This window comes from Notamacropus eugenii, chromosome 2 (assembly GCF_028372415.1).
Source record: "Notamacropus eugenii isolate mMacEug1 chromosome 2, mMacEug1.pri_v2, whole genome shotgun sequence".
Lineage (NCBI taxonomy): Eukaryota > Metazoa > Chordata > Mammalia > Diprotodontia > Macropodidae > Notamacropus > Notamacropus eugenii.
The window spans coordinates 86,261,193-86,278,719 of record NC_092873.1 but is presented as its reverse complement, the minus strand read 5'-3'; the positions used below and the strand labels follow the sequence as shown (position 1 = coordinate 86,278,719).

Sequence of the window (17,527 nt, the reverse complement as noted above, 5' to 3'; positions counted from 1 at the left end):
TTATATAATTAGATTTGTTTGAGCATATGTTCAGTGAAACACTTCTCATTAGATACAACCCAAGGTAACATCTGAAACAGAAAAAGACATTAACTTTAATATACAATTGAGATCAACAAAAAGACATACTTTTGGAACTGAAGAAAATAAATAGTCTCAGCTAGGACTAGGAATGAAGAATGTAGACTTTGGAAGGATGCAGACAAAAGGACCCTAGACAAATAGCACATTGAACTCAAGAACTATGTACAGGGATTTTAAAGAACCTATGATTCAGTAGCACAAACGTGTATTAAATGCCACATATGTACAAGGTCCTATGCTGGACATCGTCAGCTTCTGTACTGGTTCTTATTGAGCTCTGTGTGTCTTGCTACCTTACAGAAACCCTCACATCTTCTACTACTTTTGTTCTCAATAAGTCTGACTTAAGAGAACAACTAAGAAGATAACTTTCTAAGAGGGTTTGGGCAACTTTAACAAGGAGATGGGCACCTTAGGTCTCTGGGTAGTGGTGGGAAGGCAGAAACAAGGCCACCTAAGGCTGTGCAATGCAAACATATCTAATGTAGTGATTTATTGGTAAATGTGTGCAAGAGAGAGTGTGCATGTCTCTGTGTGTGTGTCTGTGTGTGTATTAAAAAAATGTGATTAGCTATTGCAGTCTATGCGTCTTTGACATGTAGACCTAGCAGTGGTATTGCTGGATCAAAAGGTATGTACAGTTGTATAGCCCTTCGGGCATAGTTCCAATAGTTCTGCTTTCTCCATTTCTTATGGGCACCAGCACAGGTCAGTCTCTCGACCCAAAACTTCCTCCCTCATATTTATGTTTATGAATAACTGCTCTGCCTTCCAGACCCACCTAAGGTGTTTCTTTCATGAAAATTTCCCTCATCTCAAATTTTTTCTATGACTTTGTCTAGACTCCGCTTTTGTACCAATTGTTGGGATTCTACTCACCAGCCCAGTGACTTCTTTCAACAAAATACCCCTCTTTGGTCATCACTCCTATACGTGTTCTCTTTTTTTAGCCAAAATGAAACTCTTTCACTTTTTGCATTCGTATCTCCTGTGACTAGTAAACGTCTGATACATGTAAAGTGATTAACCATTCATTCTACAGTATAATGTAGTGGAGAGAGCAGTGGCAAATCTGCAGAGTTCATCGCATACTACATGTATTACCATGGGCAATATTTCTGAATTTCAGTTTAGTTATTTATATGTAAACCCTGTCCCACAGCCATTTACTGGTGGACATGAAGGCCTTGCCCTACATGAGAAGCAAGACAGAATTGAGGGGAACAGAAAATCTCCAGCTTCCTTCAGTCTCTTTGGGACTCTTCAAGCTTCAAGTCACTTTGGGCTTTATTGGCTTCCAGTTTCAAGGCGCAAGATGGAAGAGGTCAATCACACTTCAGGTTACTGAAGTAGAAGACTCTGGAAAGACATGAGAAGAGTTTGCAGTCTCCACCATGTCCCTGTCTTCAGCTTGCTACAGTGGAATCTTCAGGGAGTTTACCCTTCGGTGAGATCTCAAACTCTCTTGGTTGAGCTGAGTTAATCTCTTTCCCAATGGGAAAGCCCTTTCTATAAACACTCTATAGTCTCCTATATATACCTTCCCTGATTTCCATTTTGCTATTGATTTGGATAAATGTGTTTCTTTGATGTGTGTTATGAATATTCATTGTGGAATTGGCATTTAGTGGGAAAGGGATAAAGTCTTGGATATAAATCTTGGGATCCACCTCCTCTTTCCCCAACAATAATGATGTAGTGATCAGAAGTTAGATTGAATCTAATCATATCCCCTAGACAAACAACATTTTTCCTTTAACATTTTTATTTAAAGTTTCGAGCTCCAAATTCTCTCTCTCTCTCTCTCTCTCTCTCTCTCTCTCTCTCTCTCTCTCTCTCTCTCTCTCTCTCTCCTTCCTCTCACTAACTGAAACAGCAAGAAATCAGATATTGGCTATAAATGTTCAATTATGTAAAATATTTTCTTATTATTCATTTTGTACAAGAGGGTTCAAATCAAAGCAAAAATAAATAAATAAAATAAAATGAAAAGTAGCATGATTCGGTCTGTATTCATTCGTGTTCAATTTTTTCTCTGGACACAGATAGTATGCTTCGTTATGAGTCCTTTGGAATTGTTTTGGATCATTGTACTGCTGAGAATAGCTCAGTGATTCATTGAACAATATTGCTGTTACTCTGTATGATGTTCTCCTGCTTCTGTTAACTTCATTACCAATTCCTGTAAGTCTTCCAGGTATTTTTTAAACCATCCTGTTTGTCATTTCTATTAGCACAATAACATCCCATCAGAATCATAAAGCCATAGCTTGTTTAACCATTCCCCAACTGATAAGATCACTTCAATTTCCAATTCTTAGTCTCCACGAAAAAAGTTGCTATAAATATTTTTGTACAAATAGGTTCTTTTCTGTCTTTTTTAAATATCTTTGACATATAGACCTAATAGTGGTATTGCTGGATCAAAAGGTATGTGCAGTTGTAGAGCCCTTTGAGCATAGTTCCAAATTGCTCTCCAGAATGGCTGGATTAGTTGACAATTCCACCAGCAGTGCATACTAATGTCAGTTTTCCCACATCCCCTTCAACATCTGACATTTTCCTTTTTTGCCATATTAACCACTCTGGTAGGTTTAAGGTGGTACTTCAGAGATTTTTTTTTTAATTTGCATTTCTCTGATCAATAGAGATTTAGAGCATTTTTTCATATATATATAAATAGCTTTGATTTCTTTGTCTGATAACTGTTCATATCCTTTGACCATTTATCAACTAAGGAATGACTTGTATTTTTATAAATTTGACTCAGTTCCCAAAAATGAGGCCTTTGTCAGAGATACTTGTTGCAAAAATATTTTCCCAGTTTTCTGCTTTCGTTATAATTTTGGTTGCATTTGGTTCTGTTTGTGCAAGAACTTTTTAATTTTTTATGATCAAAATCATCTATTTTGCTTCTAATAATGCCCTTTCTATCTTCTCTGATCCTAAATTCTTCCCTTATCCATAAATCTGACAATTAAATCATTCCATTATCTCTTAATTTGCTTATGGTATTACCCTTTATGTGTACATAATGTACCCATTTGACTTTATCTTGGTATAGAGTGTGAGATGTTGGTGTATACCTAGTTTCTGCCATACTGTTTTCCAGTTTTCTCAACAGTTTTTGTCAAAAAAATGGGATTTTATTCCAAAAGCTTGGATCTTTTGGGTTTCTCATGTTCTAGATTATTATGGTCATTTACTATAATGTAATTTGTATCTATTCTATTCCACTGATCCACCACTCTGTTTCTTAGCCAGTACCAAATTGTTTAGATAATTACCACTTTATAATACAGTTTGAGATCTAGTATGGCTAGATCACCTCTTTCATTTTTTTTCATTGATTGCCTAACTAATATTTCTGATACAATATTAAATAATAGAGGTAATAATGTGCAACCTTGCTTCTTCCCTCATTGTACTGGGAAGGCTTCTAACTTTTCTCCATTACAAATGCTTACTGATAGCTTTAGATATATATTTCTTATCATTTGAAGGTAAGCTCCATAGACCAATAATATTTAAAGAAACAGATGTAATAATACCTTAGCACCCCCTCTCTCTAAGAAGAACAAAATAGTAGCCTCTGGACCCACTTCCTGCTTCTCCTCCTACAAGGAATTAAAATCTCCGCCAGATTGGTGGAGGGAGAGAAGGCTAGAGATGTCTGTGCAACTTCCCTTTGAGCCACACAAGGACAGCTATAGAAATGAGGCTCTAGGCATTTATAACACTCAGCTGTCTCTATACATGGGTATTTATTACATATAAAATGAGAACAGTAATACTTGTCTTAATGTAGGCATGATCACAGGCAAATTTTCTGAATCTCAGTTTAGTTATTTATACAAAGGGAACAATAACTTGCCCTATACATCTCAAGAGGTTGTGGTGAAGAAGGTGCTTTGTAAACTTTAAAGCATCGTTTAAATGAATTGAGACCTTTGAGACCATGTAGTACAACTTTTATCACTTTATGGATGTTGAAACTGGGGTCCCCTAAGGTAAAGTATCATGTCCAAGGTCACATGGAGGGAATAGTCATGTCAAGTAAACGAAGGACTTGTGATTTCACCCCATTAGACCACGCTAATGTCAACCCAAGCCTCCTGAATATCAAATGGGTTTTTAAATATTTAGTATGTTGTCAGCAACATATGTTCTACTCTTTCCAAATAATAATATATTATTTGGAATAATACATTAATACAATATATTAATATAATAATAATAATTCAGAAAGGAAGAAGATGAAAGGTGACCTTTGTACTCCCTATAAAATAAAGGATTTTCTAAGTAAAGGCAAAGATTGTGTTCTCTTAATATGGAGCTGATGGCCTTGATTTTAAAAAAAAGTAGATAGAGGTCCCCAAGCCAAGATGGTGGTGACATCTCACATTGGTTTTCATTGGCTGTGCCCCCCCACACCTCTGGCTGCCAGCTGCAGCAGGGAAAGGGACTTGGGCACCGCAGAAAGGCACCTAGTGTTCTCTGTGGGCCATAGGCTAAACAATGCCACATCTCACCTCATCTCAGTTTTCGTCCCAAGGAGACTCCTGACATAGAGAACCAGCATCAGCCTCTCAGCAATAAAATTTTACCCTTTAATTTGTACTGCTCCATTTCACATGAGTTTTCCTTCCTCAACCAAATATGATTATTACTAGATATTAGGAGTACCCTGAACTGCCAACCAGAAAGAGATCAAGAAAACCTACTACCAGCTTGTCAAGAAATATCACCCTGAAATGAATAAGGATGATTGTAAGGCTAAAGAAAAGTCCTCACAGTCAGCAGAAGCTCATGAGGTGCTAAGGGATAAAGTGAAGTGAAAATAGGATAATTACGATTCTATCTACGCTTTTGATTCTGGAATGGGAAGTTCTGGACAGAGCTACTGGCAAGGTGGCCCTACTGTCGACCCAGAGGAACTCTTTAGGAAAATCTTTGGGCAGTTTTCAGATCTTCATTTGAAGATTACCAAAGTATACGGGATAAGTCTCAGGAATACATCATGGAACTGACATTCATTCAGGCTGACAAAGAATTTACTGTGAATATTAATAACTCATGTGAGCCATGTGATGGCAAAGGAATGAACCTGGCACCCATTTTCAGAAGTGTCGTTATTGCAGTAACACAGGAATGGAAACCATAACTACAGGCCCTTTTATGATGCATTCTGCATGTAGGTGATATGGAGGCCATGGATCCATGATAACTCCTCCTTGCGTTGTATGTAGGGGAACAGGACAACGCAAACAAAAGATGAGCATCATAGTCTCAGTACCTGCAGGAGTGAAGAATGGCCAGACTGTGAGAATGCCTGTAGGGAAAAAAGAAATTTTCACAACATTAAAATTTCAGAGATGTCCTGTGTTTGGGAGGGATAGAGCAGATGTCCACTCAGACCACTTTATTTCTGCAGCTCAAGCTGTCCTTGATGAGACAGTCAGAGCTCAGGGGCTACAGGAAACAATCAATGTCACGATCCCTCCTGGAATACATGTTGGCCAAGATTCAACTCAATGTGAAAGGCATCTCCTGGATGAATAGCTATGGCTATGGTGTCCACTACATTCACTTAAAGATTAGAATTACCAGAGGGGCACCTAGGTGGTGCAGTGGATAAAGCACCAGTGCAGGAGTCAGGAGGACCTGAGTTCAAATCTCACCTTAGACACTTGACACTCACTAGCTGTGTGACCTTGGGCAAGTCACTTAACCCCAATTGCTTCATCCTGGGTCATCTCTTGGGTCATCCTGATGAATATCTGGTCACTGAATTCAGATGGCTCTGGAGGAGAAGTGAAGCTGGTGACCTTGCACAGCCCTCACTCACTCAAAACAAAGTCAAGTGCAAGTCATATCATCATTTTTCTGATGTCATGGTCTTCTTTGGCAATGAAGGACAATACATATACAGAATTACCAGAAGACTGACAAGCAGGCAGCAAAGTCTGACGATGCTCAGCTATGCAGAGGATAAGACTGATGTTGAAGGACAGTAAAAGGAATCAGAAATGCAGCAGTTGGTGAATGGTCTGCTGGAAAGTAGACAAAGGAAGTCAAAGAGACACATCATTCTGTTGGACTGGAAAATGAAAGGACTCCGCACCAATAGTTCATCAGCTGCTTCAGCATCAGTAAAAGTCATGTGACAAATTTGCCCTTAGAATAGGGTTACCAGAGAATGGACTTATCAATAAGATATTCCGTAACTTAAGAGAGACCGTGATATCTTCACAGATAATGCAGATTTCCTGTCCATGGGAAGGTAACCCAAATTCTTTTTTTTTTTAATTAATTTATTTTTTTTTTTCTAGAACAGTTGATTCACTTTATCGTGAATCAGCTCTCAGCTTGACCACCATCATTGCCCTATCAGGTTTCAACAAAGAGAAGAGATACTAAACTTGCCCCCCAACAATGGCTTTAAATCTCTACAGTAGGAAGAAGCTATGAAGACATGAATAAAATGCTACCGAAAAAGCTGGGGGTGATCTGGTTGTGCCTGCTCCCTGTTGTGACAAAGGCTCAATTTCTTTTGTTTTGGTGGGGGGGAGAAGGAACAGGTGTTCCCATCAAATTGGCTGGATACACAATTCCCAAAGTAGGATGGAACTCCATAACAAAACAACACCCCAAGGTCAGGTTGGCCTTATCCCAGTAGGAGTCTTTTCTTGCAGGGGAGGGGAAGTACAGAAGGTGGAGGCATCCATCCTTATTCTGAACAAGTTCCATCCAGGGTGGAGACAGCGTGAGCACCCACTTGGGGTTCAGGGGCTGTTGGCCCCAGCAGATTTCACTCTAGCAGCTTTGGCCTTGTCTTCCAAATCATCTAGGAACCGCTCCTGCGACACTGAGTAGAATGTATACCCATAAATGGCCAACACCAAGGCCCCGATGCTCAAGCCAGTCACCATGTTCCGGCCCCGCTGCTGCAGAAGCGTTTTCTGCCACTGGGAGAGCTCTACCTGCCGCATGAAGCGCAGCTGGGCCAGTCTCAGTTTCTCTCGCGCAGGATCAATGCGCCGCGGATCCAGCACTAGCATCAGCCATCTCACTCCTCCACCTCCTCCAGAGCGGGTCCGGTAACCCAAATTCTGCTGCCTGCACATAGTAGAACAATTTCATACTTCTTGTGGAGCCAAAATTCTCATTTGCAGTTGGATAAATGTTTTTTTTAAAAAAAAAAAAGACAATAGTAATCTAACCAGTTTCAGGTTTTCAAGTTAAACTGTAGGAATGTGTACTGTTTCCATAGTAGTCACAGCTTTGTTTGAATATTGTGGCTTCTAAGAGTAAAAAAAATACTTACACTAAAAATCAGGCAGGTTAATGAAGAATGTTTCTGAATTGTTCTACTTTGTTTCATTTTTAATTTGCTTAAAACAAGCCATTATTAAAATATCTAATTTTAAAATTGGATAGATAACATTTCTTTTTTAGTTAATTTATTATTAATTTATTTTTGCATTCAAATATCATAAATTTAAAAATGAAAATTTTGAGCTTCAGTTCTCTCCCATTTTCAGGCCCTCCTTCCACCCTTTAAGAAAGCAAGCAATACGGCATAAATTAACATTATTGAAAGAACCACCCAGCTTTGTTTGTAGAACTTGTTCCCTGTCCCTTACACAAGTAAGGCCCCTATTCTTTCACACGCTGCCACTTCTCTCCTCCCTGAAAATGTGATCCAGAATTGGGGTAATGGACAACAGAGCTTCCAGACGTCCCCCATTCCTGCTCCTAGTGCTAGTATAAATGTCCTTGACATCTTTCTTCCCAAATGTTCAGCCTCCTTACTATCCCTGGGTGCTGGACTGTTCCCTGCTGCTGCCATTGAAGACTGCTGCCACTTTCACAATGCTGCTCTGTGACACCTCTGGTCAGATTTTCCTAAGCTGCCTTGGACTGGGAAAATGGCTCACTATGAATTGTTCTTGGCTTTCTGATCAGAATTAAGTCTGGCATGTTGTTGAGAATTAAATCTGGTTATTCTGGAAGAGATTGTGAAGAAACTAAGTCAAAATTACTCCCTCTCACTCTACCATCTTGATTTTACCACCACCATCAGAACTCTTTCCATTACTGCCTACTTACTTGCAAAAGATCTGAAGATGGAAAGAGAGTTTCAGTGACCAGAAAATTATTGCCAAGACACTTGAGGAGACAACTTCTAGTGCACAGGAAAAGGCACTGGGTTTGGACTCAGGAACACTGTTCAGCTCCTTAGGGCAAGTCAGTATACTTCTGAGGGAGGACCTTAATTTCCTCATCTGTAAAATGAGGGGCTTGCTTAGATGACCTTTAAAAATCAATCTATTCTTAACCCTATAATGTGATGCACCATAAGGGACCAAGACGCCTGGCTACTACTGAAGGCACCACAACTTCTTAGTCACCCAGGCTAGAAACCTTGATATCATCATCAACTCCTCTCATATTCATTCCATATATGTTATCTGTTGCCAAACCTTGTCAAGTGGTCAGAATAAAGAAAAATAAGAGTGATAAATTCTCAGTGAATAGAACGGTAATAAAATACTATATAAAACTATGTATAAGAAAAATGAGAATTTCAAGTAAGTGGATAAACATCTCATAAAAACAAAAAAAAATGCTCCAAATTAACAAACTGTCTATATACAAATGCCCAAAGTTTTGGGAACAAGGAGGAAGAACTAGAGGTCCTAATATAAGGAGGCAAATTTGACTTAGCACTAAAACATAATGTGATTATGATGTGTCTAATGAATGAAATATGGTTCAATACTGGAAGACCCTATTGAAAAGTGGAAATAATAGTAATCGCATCAATATATTAGCAATACAATACCATAAGATTTTCAAAACTCTTTGCAAATATCATCTCATATTACCCTCATTGCAACCTTGGGAGATACATCATTATTACTGACATTTTACAGACAGAAAACTAAGGCAGAAAGAAGTTACATGGTCACACAACTAGCAAGTGATTGAGCCTAATTTTGAACTCAGATTTTCTCGATTTCAGTCCCAGCACACTATCTATTGTACTATTTTTCTGCCCTCTAGGTAAACAAGTTGGTATGGCATGGCAGCGATTGGCATTGTATATTAAGAAGAGACAGAGGAAGGAATTACAGTTCCAATTCTTTCACTCCCTTGTTTGAAAGGCTCCAGTATATCTAGAACAAAATGCAGTCTCCTCTCTTTGGCTTTTAAAGCCCTTCTCTATCTGGCTCCAGCCACTCTTTCAAGGCTTGCGCATTATTGTCTTTCAGCTCCCCATTCCCACATGATTCTCAGATAATAAAATAATAATAATACTAGTGACAATAATAATAAAATGTTTCCATAGCACTTCAAATTTTGTAAATTGTTTTGAATATTATATAGCCTTTGATCCCTGTATATAGTAGGTATGTATCTATGTAATATATATATGTGTGTGTGTGTGTGTGTCTATGTAATATATATATATATATATATATATATATATATATATATATATATATATATATATATACATAGAGAGAGAGAGAGAGAGAAAGAGAGAGACATTACGTAGTATAGTATATATGAATATATTGTTGGTGTTGTTGTTCAGTCATATCTGACTCTTCATGAACCCATTTACAATATTTGGGAAACATACTAGAGTGATTTTCCATATTCTTTTCCTGCTCATTTTACAGATGATGAACTGAGGCAAACAAGGTAAAGTAACTTGCTCAGGGTCACACAGCTAGTAAGTGTCTGAGGCCAGATTTGAACTCATGAAAGTGAGTTTTCCTGACTTAGACCTGGCCCTCTATCCACTTCACCATCTAGCTATCCTGTATTAAAAAAACATCTGCTGATATAGAGATATAGACACACACACATATTTATGCATACATGTATGGTAGGTATCATCTGTCTCTTAGCCCTTTTTGTTCTGTCCTTTCCTTTGTTGTGGGTTGTTCAGTTGTGTTTGACTCTTCATGACCTCATGGACCACAGCCCTTCAGGTTCTTCTATCCTACACTATCTCCCAAACTCTGTCCAAGTTCACGTTCATTGCTTCCATGACATTGCCTATGCATCTTGTCCTTTGCCATCCCCTTTTCCTTTTGCCTTCAATCTTTCCCAGCATCATGGTCTTTTCCAATGAGTTCTTTCTGTCTTTTCCTATTCATAGATTATTCTCTTTGTCAGAGACAACAGAAATAGAATAAAACTCAAATAGCTCTTCACTAATAGTTACAACAAAACAAAATAAAGCAGACTTTCTTTACTGTTTCTCCCTCCCACCTTCGTTACACGTCAGTCACAATTAGCCTTGTTTCCTAGATCCTGGCCAAGGTTTCGAGCAAGGTAGAGAATTCTGCAGTACTCAGCTGATCTGTCCACAGATATCCAAGTCATCCCCTTAACTGACAAGCAGCTGTGACAAAGTAAGCAGGATATTTAAGACCTGTATAATTTGCTGTGATTAAAACCACACAATAGCACATCTGTGAGCCTGTCAAGTATAGAAGCCTTGCAGAATCACAGAATTTTGTAATTGGAAGAAACTTCAAAGATCTCTCATTCAACTACCATACTAGTAGACATGTAGCACCTGGAACACCTCCTTTCTCACTCATACGACCCTCAAATTAATGACCCAAGGATTAAGGTATTTAAAATAATAGATAATGAGCCCACATGACTTTGTCTACTCTTTTCCCCAATCACCCAAGGGATATGACCAGTTCGAAACACAAAAGCATTTAATGAATAATGAATGGTAATAAAAGTAGCAAAGAACGTTTCCTCCACAAACCTGGGGCTTAGTCTCCCCCAAATGCACAAATCGTGTATGGGAAGTGTGACCATGCACAGATACCACACATGAGTGAAAACAAGTAGCCAGAGCACGTGTTTACCAGGACCTCTATCTAAAGTGCATCTATAACCAGGGCACAGGCACTAAAAAACAGCTCCTGACCCTGTCACTGCAGGGCCTCCTGGCTCTTCTGATGACATCATTGCTATGCCTTTTCTCCCTGCTAGAGGTTGCTCTGTGGTAGGACTGTACCACCTTCAGCCACTTCAGGGGATTTTCTGATGATTCTACACTCTATTCACGGTAACATTATCTAGATTTTTCATGTAGGAGCATTCAAACTGTCATTGAATGAGGCAGAAATTCTGTCCTTTCATGACCCTATTATAAGAAGTGCTTTATATATGTTTGATGAAGGGATGGTAAGTATGACAGGACCAAATCCCAGAGTTGTCAACCTTAGGAGATATTCAAGAAGAAATGGGACATTGGGTGGAAGGTGGAGGAAGGAAAGGCTATGTGAAGTGCTAATGTCATAGAAATATTAAAAACTTAGGTCACAAACTGAGAAACAACATTGAATCTATGTAAATCAATCAATAATATTGAAAGTAATATTGAATGATATGTAATGATCTAATAATATATATATATATATATACATATATAAAATGAATACAAGGGAAGGAGGGAATTAACAGTTTCAGAGGATCAGGAGAAAGCATTCAAGATTAATCAGTTAATAAATAATAATGGACATACTGTGTGCCAGACACTATTCTAGGTGCTAATTATACAAATACAAAGAAGGAAACAATTTCTACTCATATCAGGAGCAATTACATTTCATCCCAGACCTATATCATTTGCTCAGAATGGATCTAATCATGTATGAACTTGAAATTAAAAATACTTTATTGGATTCTGGAGGTAAAAAAGGAGTGTATTAAACCCTGGAATTTATTGAGTAGGGGAAATGATATGGTCAGAAATAATCCGAGAAGAGGGAGCCTTAGAGGGATGGAAATTATGTGAAGGAAGGTTAGCTAAGTAGAAATTTTAGCACCCACCACCCCCAGTACCAGAGACAGATTTGTCTCTCAGATCAGCAAGTAGAGGAATCTTTAATGTTTACTCAAGCTCCTGCTGCATCTTCAGATGTATAAGATACAAACACAATCTCCTAGCAGGTGGAAACCCACAAGATTCTGGCTCTAACCCTAATCAGCCAGAACAGTATCAGCAGGAGGATGTTTATAAGCTGATAATCAGTTTAGTGGTACTTGTGATTAAATCTACACTTACCACTTACGTGTGTGACTTCCAGATGTGTAACTGCTGAAGGTTATCACAGATAATTCAAAGGCCATGGAAGTACGAAAGTTCCTACTCCATTTGCTTAGAAGCTGGGTCCCAGATCAGAAAAGGAAGGGGGAATTTGTTGCTGTTGTTGTGTTCGTCCTTTGTTGCCAAAGAAGACCACGCCATCAGAGAAATGATGACATGACTTGCACTTGACTTTGTTTTGAGTGAGGGAGGGCTGTGCAAGGTCACCAGCCTCACTTCTCCTCCAGAGCCATCTGGATCCAGATCAGAAAAAGAAGGAGGATTTATCAGCTACCTCAATGCTGAGATTGTCACCTCTTTGTGCTGATTTGGGAAATCAGTAAATGAAGATATCTTCATTCCCTCTTTCTAGACTTCAGGCAGAGTGATGTGAATCTTCCTATTTACGGGAATCTGATTTCTTTTCGATAAAATCTCCTACATATGCTGACACTTCAAACCTTTCCTGTCCTAATTCAACAGGCTACTTAGTAATTGGTTAATGTAAACTCTGGGGCAACCTACCCTTTAATATTTTTTCCAACATAGAACACGGAAGAACAGAAGTTCTGGGGCCCACCGCCACTTAAGGATGCCTAGTAATAAAAATTGCTTACATTTACTTAGCGATTTGTGTTTATAAAGTGCTTCAAATATATTATTTCACTAGTCCTTAGTTAACTTATTTTAATTTAGTCTTATTAATCTATTTTACCAATGACAAGACCAAAAAAAGGAAAGTAACTTGTTCCCTCTCTATATCTGCTTCTCTGTCTCTGTATGTCTCTCTCTGTCTCTCTCCTTCCTTCCCTCCCTCCCCTCCCTTCTCTCTCTCACATGCATACACACAGAGTAAGTGGTTAATTATGTCTACACTCTAGTTCATCTTCTGATTTGTCACTGCCTAATGATCTAAAGTGACTTTTTGTAGTTGCTCATAAGACATGGTTTCTAAACCAATATCATTATTCACTGAAGAATCATTTGATCAATCTGGATCAATTTTCATGTGTGCAGAATTATTCTTGATACTGTGGAATTCAGAAGGTAGATGAGACATAGGTCCAGCTCTCAAAAATCTTGTTGGAGAGACATGATCACCTATAACAGTAAGCACCCTTACACATCCAAAATGGTCTATTGCACAGCTTCTTAAATCTGCTTTTCTAAAAGGAAAGCAATTTTTGAGAGGTCAACAATCTTTTTTAATCATACATACCAACAGAGAAAATACAAGTAGAGAAATAAAGACCAACAGACAGGGCTTCTAACTGTCTGATCACAAACAATGCACACATCACAGATCAACAGAGAGACCCAACTGTCTGATCATTACATACCTACATGGTTACCAGAGATAGAAGCACCAATATCTAAGCTTTCAAAACTGGGGAACTCTTTAACAGCTACCCAGAGTCGCATCTAGTCAAATAACCTTCTTCCAATGAGTGAGTCCTGAAGTAAAACCTCACCTCAGAGTATACATACACTTTTCAGAGCCAGAGGGCATGATCCTCCACTCAGTCAGTGCCTCATTAGAAATTTTAAAAAGGGGTGTGGGTCTTCCTACAAAACAATTCTCCCCTAATTAAGCTTCCCTTAATGGGGAGGGCCATTAATGGGCCAGGAAGATCTTTAACTGTCATTAACATAATTAACATTATATCATCCCATAGGAAAATAGTTAAAAAAACAAGATATTGTGCAATTATCTGCTGAGTTGTGTAGTAAAAATTAAAATGCTATAGGACATTGAAGTGGAAATCAATGAGGACTAGGACAATCAGGTGTAGAAGTATATACTGGTTGACTCTCCCAGAGTCAGAACTAGCAGATCTACCCACTCAGATTCTAAGATTCCTCAGAGGTTTTGAGGCATCTCTTATCTGATACCATAGGATCGAACTTGCACTAGCTGTGTTCTCCCCATCCACCACCACCCCCCAAACAAATGTATTATTTATTTTAAATGAAAGTTATTTATGAACTCCTAGAAAATCAAGAATATGTTAAAAAGGGAATGACTGAACAAGTTGTGGTATATGAATGTAAAGGAATACTATTGTGCTATAAGAAATGATGAGCAGTTGGAATTCAGGAAAACCTGGAAAGACTTACATGAACCAATGCTGAGAGAAGTGAGCAAAACCAGAAGAACATTGCACATAGTAACAGCCACAGCGTGGGAGGACTGATTTTGATAGACTTAGCCTTCTCAGCAATGCAAGGACCTAAAACTTTTCCAAAGGACTCATAGTGGAAAATGCCATCCACTTCCAGAGAAAGAACTATGGAATTGGACTGCAGAGTGAAGCAGACTCTTTTCTCTTTCATTTTGTTTCATTTTCTTTCTCATAGTTTCTCTCATTTGTTATAATTCTTCTATGCAATATGACTAATGTGAAAATGTGTTTAAAAGGAATGTATGTGTAGAGCTCATATCAGGTTACATATCATCTTGGGGAGAGAGGGAGGGTGAGGGGAGAAAATTTAAAACTTATGGAAGTGAATGTTGAAAACTGAAAAAAAAAAATTAAAATTAAAAAAAAAATAAAGTTGAGAACTTGAATGCCTGGGAGTGTCCTACTTTAGATTCTGCAGGTATCATAGCTACATGGTAATATCTTTATGAAATCATCCTCCTTCCTCTCCCCTTAAAAAAATACCTTCAGGAACCCCTAGAAAGTGGAAATGATTAAAGAATAATCCTCAGCTATACTATATAGTGAAGTGAACAATTTATAGGATAACATTATGAAGAAAGACAATGTGATACTTAAGAATTCTGAGGAGATGACATAACAGCAGTCCAGAGGGGCAGTAATGAAGGATTTTTCCCACCTCTTGACAGAGAGGTGATGAACTTAAAGTGTGGCGCAAGACATACATTTTTGGACACAACTGATAGGATTTTGCTTTGCTTGGCCATGCATATTTGTTACAAGGATTTTTATTTTCTCTGTTGCTCAGTTGGGAGTGGAAGAAAAAAGAAAATAAATGTTTTAAATTGGAAAAAAATGAAATTTTTAAAAATAAAAAGAATGTATTAAAAATGAAAATTCCCATTGGCAATTACCAGAAACAGAATCACAACTGATTTCTTCTCCAGCCTTAATAAACAATAGTTTTAGTGATCCACTGGCCACTAATGAGGACAGAAGTCATTAATAAAACATCATATTCAAATGAGCACAGAAGTATCAACACCATTTCCTGACTTACTCTTTACTGGAATATGTCAGTTAGAGAGCAAATATAAGCAGAATACAATAACCAACAACTTCATGTCCTCTTTGCCCAACAGAAGCTTTTAGGTGGAATTAGAATTTGTGTAGAATCATAAACCAAGTATATTGTTTTTTCACCATAATCTCAACAACATGCACATTAAAAAAGCTGACCTATGTGAAAATTTTCATGTCTTTGTAATTCCAGGAGGTATAATAAATTGAGAAAAGAAAGAGAGGAGGAGGGAAATGGATTCTACTTCCCACAGGCTCATTCCTAATGTCTTCTCCAAATTAGACTTCTCTTCCCAATTCTCATCTGTTTTCCTTCAGACATCTTTCTTTTTCCCTCCCCAGTGGACCAAGCCAATATCAGGTAAAAAGAAAGATCTGAAGACAGTAGGATGGTGCCCATAAGTACAGATTGCCAATCCACTTGTATGATAGAGAAAGAGAGAGAAATAAAAATGAAAGTAGAGATGAAGCTAGACTCATTTATAATATATTAACATATATGTATAATATATATGCAAACATATGATGCAACTAGGTGAGGCTAGAGTGCATAGAGCGCTGGGCCTAGAGTCAGGAAGACTCTTCTTCCTGAATTCAAATCCAACCTCAGACACTTACTAGCTGGGTGACCCAGGGCAAGTCACTTAACCCTGTTTGCTCCAGTTTCCCCATCTGTAAAATGAGCTAGAGAAGAAAAGAATAAGCCACCCTAGTATCTTTGCCAAGGAAATCCCAAATAGGGTCACAGAGAGTTAGACATGACTGAAAAATGATTGAGCTACAATGCATGTGTGTATCATACCCAGCACAGTATAATGGATTGTATGTTCTGTGAATCAAAGCTCTTGTCTTATTATAAACTGGATATCACTCCTGGCATACAGTTTAAAGAGTGAATGAATGAAATATATGATACTAGATTTAGGTCTTAGAACATCTGGGTTAAAATCAAGTTCTAGCACTTTCTAGCTCTGTGGTGCTAGATAAGTTATTTAATTTCTCTTCACCTCAATTTTCACGTTTGTAAGATTGGAGTGGTGATATTTCCAATTCCTGCCTCCCAGAGCAGCTGAAAGGTCAGCACTTTGTATGACACTTAGCCCACAATGACTTTTATGAGGCTTGTTGATAATATTACCCTGTAAAGAGAAAACCTCATAGAAACCTCCCCACTACAGAAGACTCCTTTGAATTCACTTGCTAATTGGCTTTTCACTACTTAGGATAGGAGGGCCAGAGAATGAAAGCTGGTTCTCCAAAGACATGGCCTTGAGTCCCTACCTCTAAGTGATAACCATCCCTCTGGAGCCACATAAAGTAAAATGAAATATGAAGGCAATCAGGGATAATTCAGGCCCTTGTTCTACTTGGAGGGACAAGGACCCTTGGAAGTCTTGGAATCATCCCCACACAAGCCCAGACTCACCAAGGAAAAGCTTTGGTGTGGGAGGGGAAAGGGTGTGGTATGGGGGTAGAGGAGGAGTAGTGGGAGGAATTGTTGTGTTTGTTCTTAGTTCTTGAAGAGAACCATGACATCAAGATGATGACATGACTTGCACTTAACTTTGATTTGAGTGAGGGAGGGCTGGGCAAGATCACTAGCCTTACTTTCTCCTCTAGAGCAGTCTGGGTTCAGTGGCCTGATATTCTTCAGAATGGCTGGAGATGGCCTGGGATGCAATGTGAGACCCTGGTCCTTTTAGGTTAAGCTCTTATCAGGGTTTCACTTTGAGTGAGACACACTCATTCAATGAGTAGGGCTCTTTAAGTGTGTATGTTCGTCCTTCGTTGCCAAAGAAGACCATGCCCTCAGAGAAACGATGATATGACTTGCATTTGACTTTGTTTTGAGTGAGGGAGGGCTGAGCAGATCACCAGCCTCACTTCTTCTCCAGAGCCATCTGAATCCAGTGACCAGATATTCATCAGGATGACTGAAGATGACCCAGGATGAGGCAATTCGGGTTAAATGACTTGCCCAAGGTTACACAGCTAGTGAGTGTCAAGTGCCTGAGGTGAGATTTGAACTCAGGTCATCTTGACTCCTGCACTGGTGCTCTATCCATTG

General features: G+C 38.6%; 2 pseudogenes; one reads left to right on the top strand and one right to left on the bottom strand.

Moving 5' to 3' along the window:
- The first annotated feature begins 4,718 nt into the window (after positions 1–4,718).
- LOC140522724 (dnaJ homolog subfamily A member 3, mitochondrial-like) lies at positions 4,719–6,504 on the top strand (annotated as a pseudogene).
- Positions 6,505–6,745: 241 nt separating this feature from the next.
- LOC140522723 (cytochrome c oxidase assembly factor 3 homolog, mitochondrial pseudogene) lies at positions 6,746–7,211 on the bottom strand (annotated as a pseudogene).
- Positions 7,212–17,527: the final 10,316 nt, after the last annotated feature.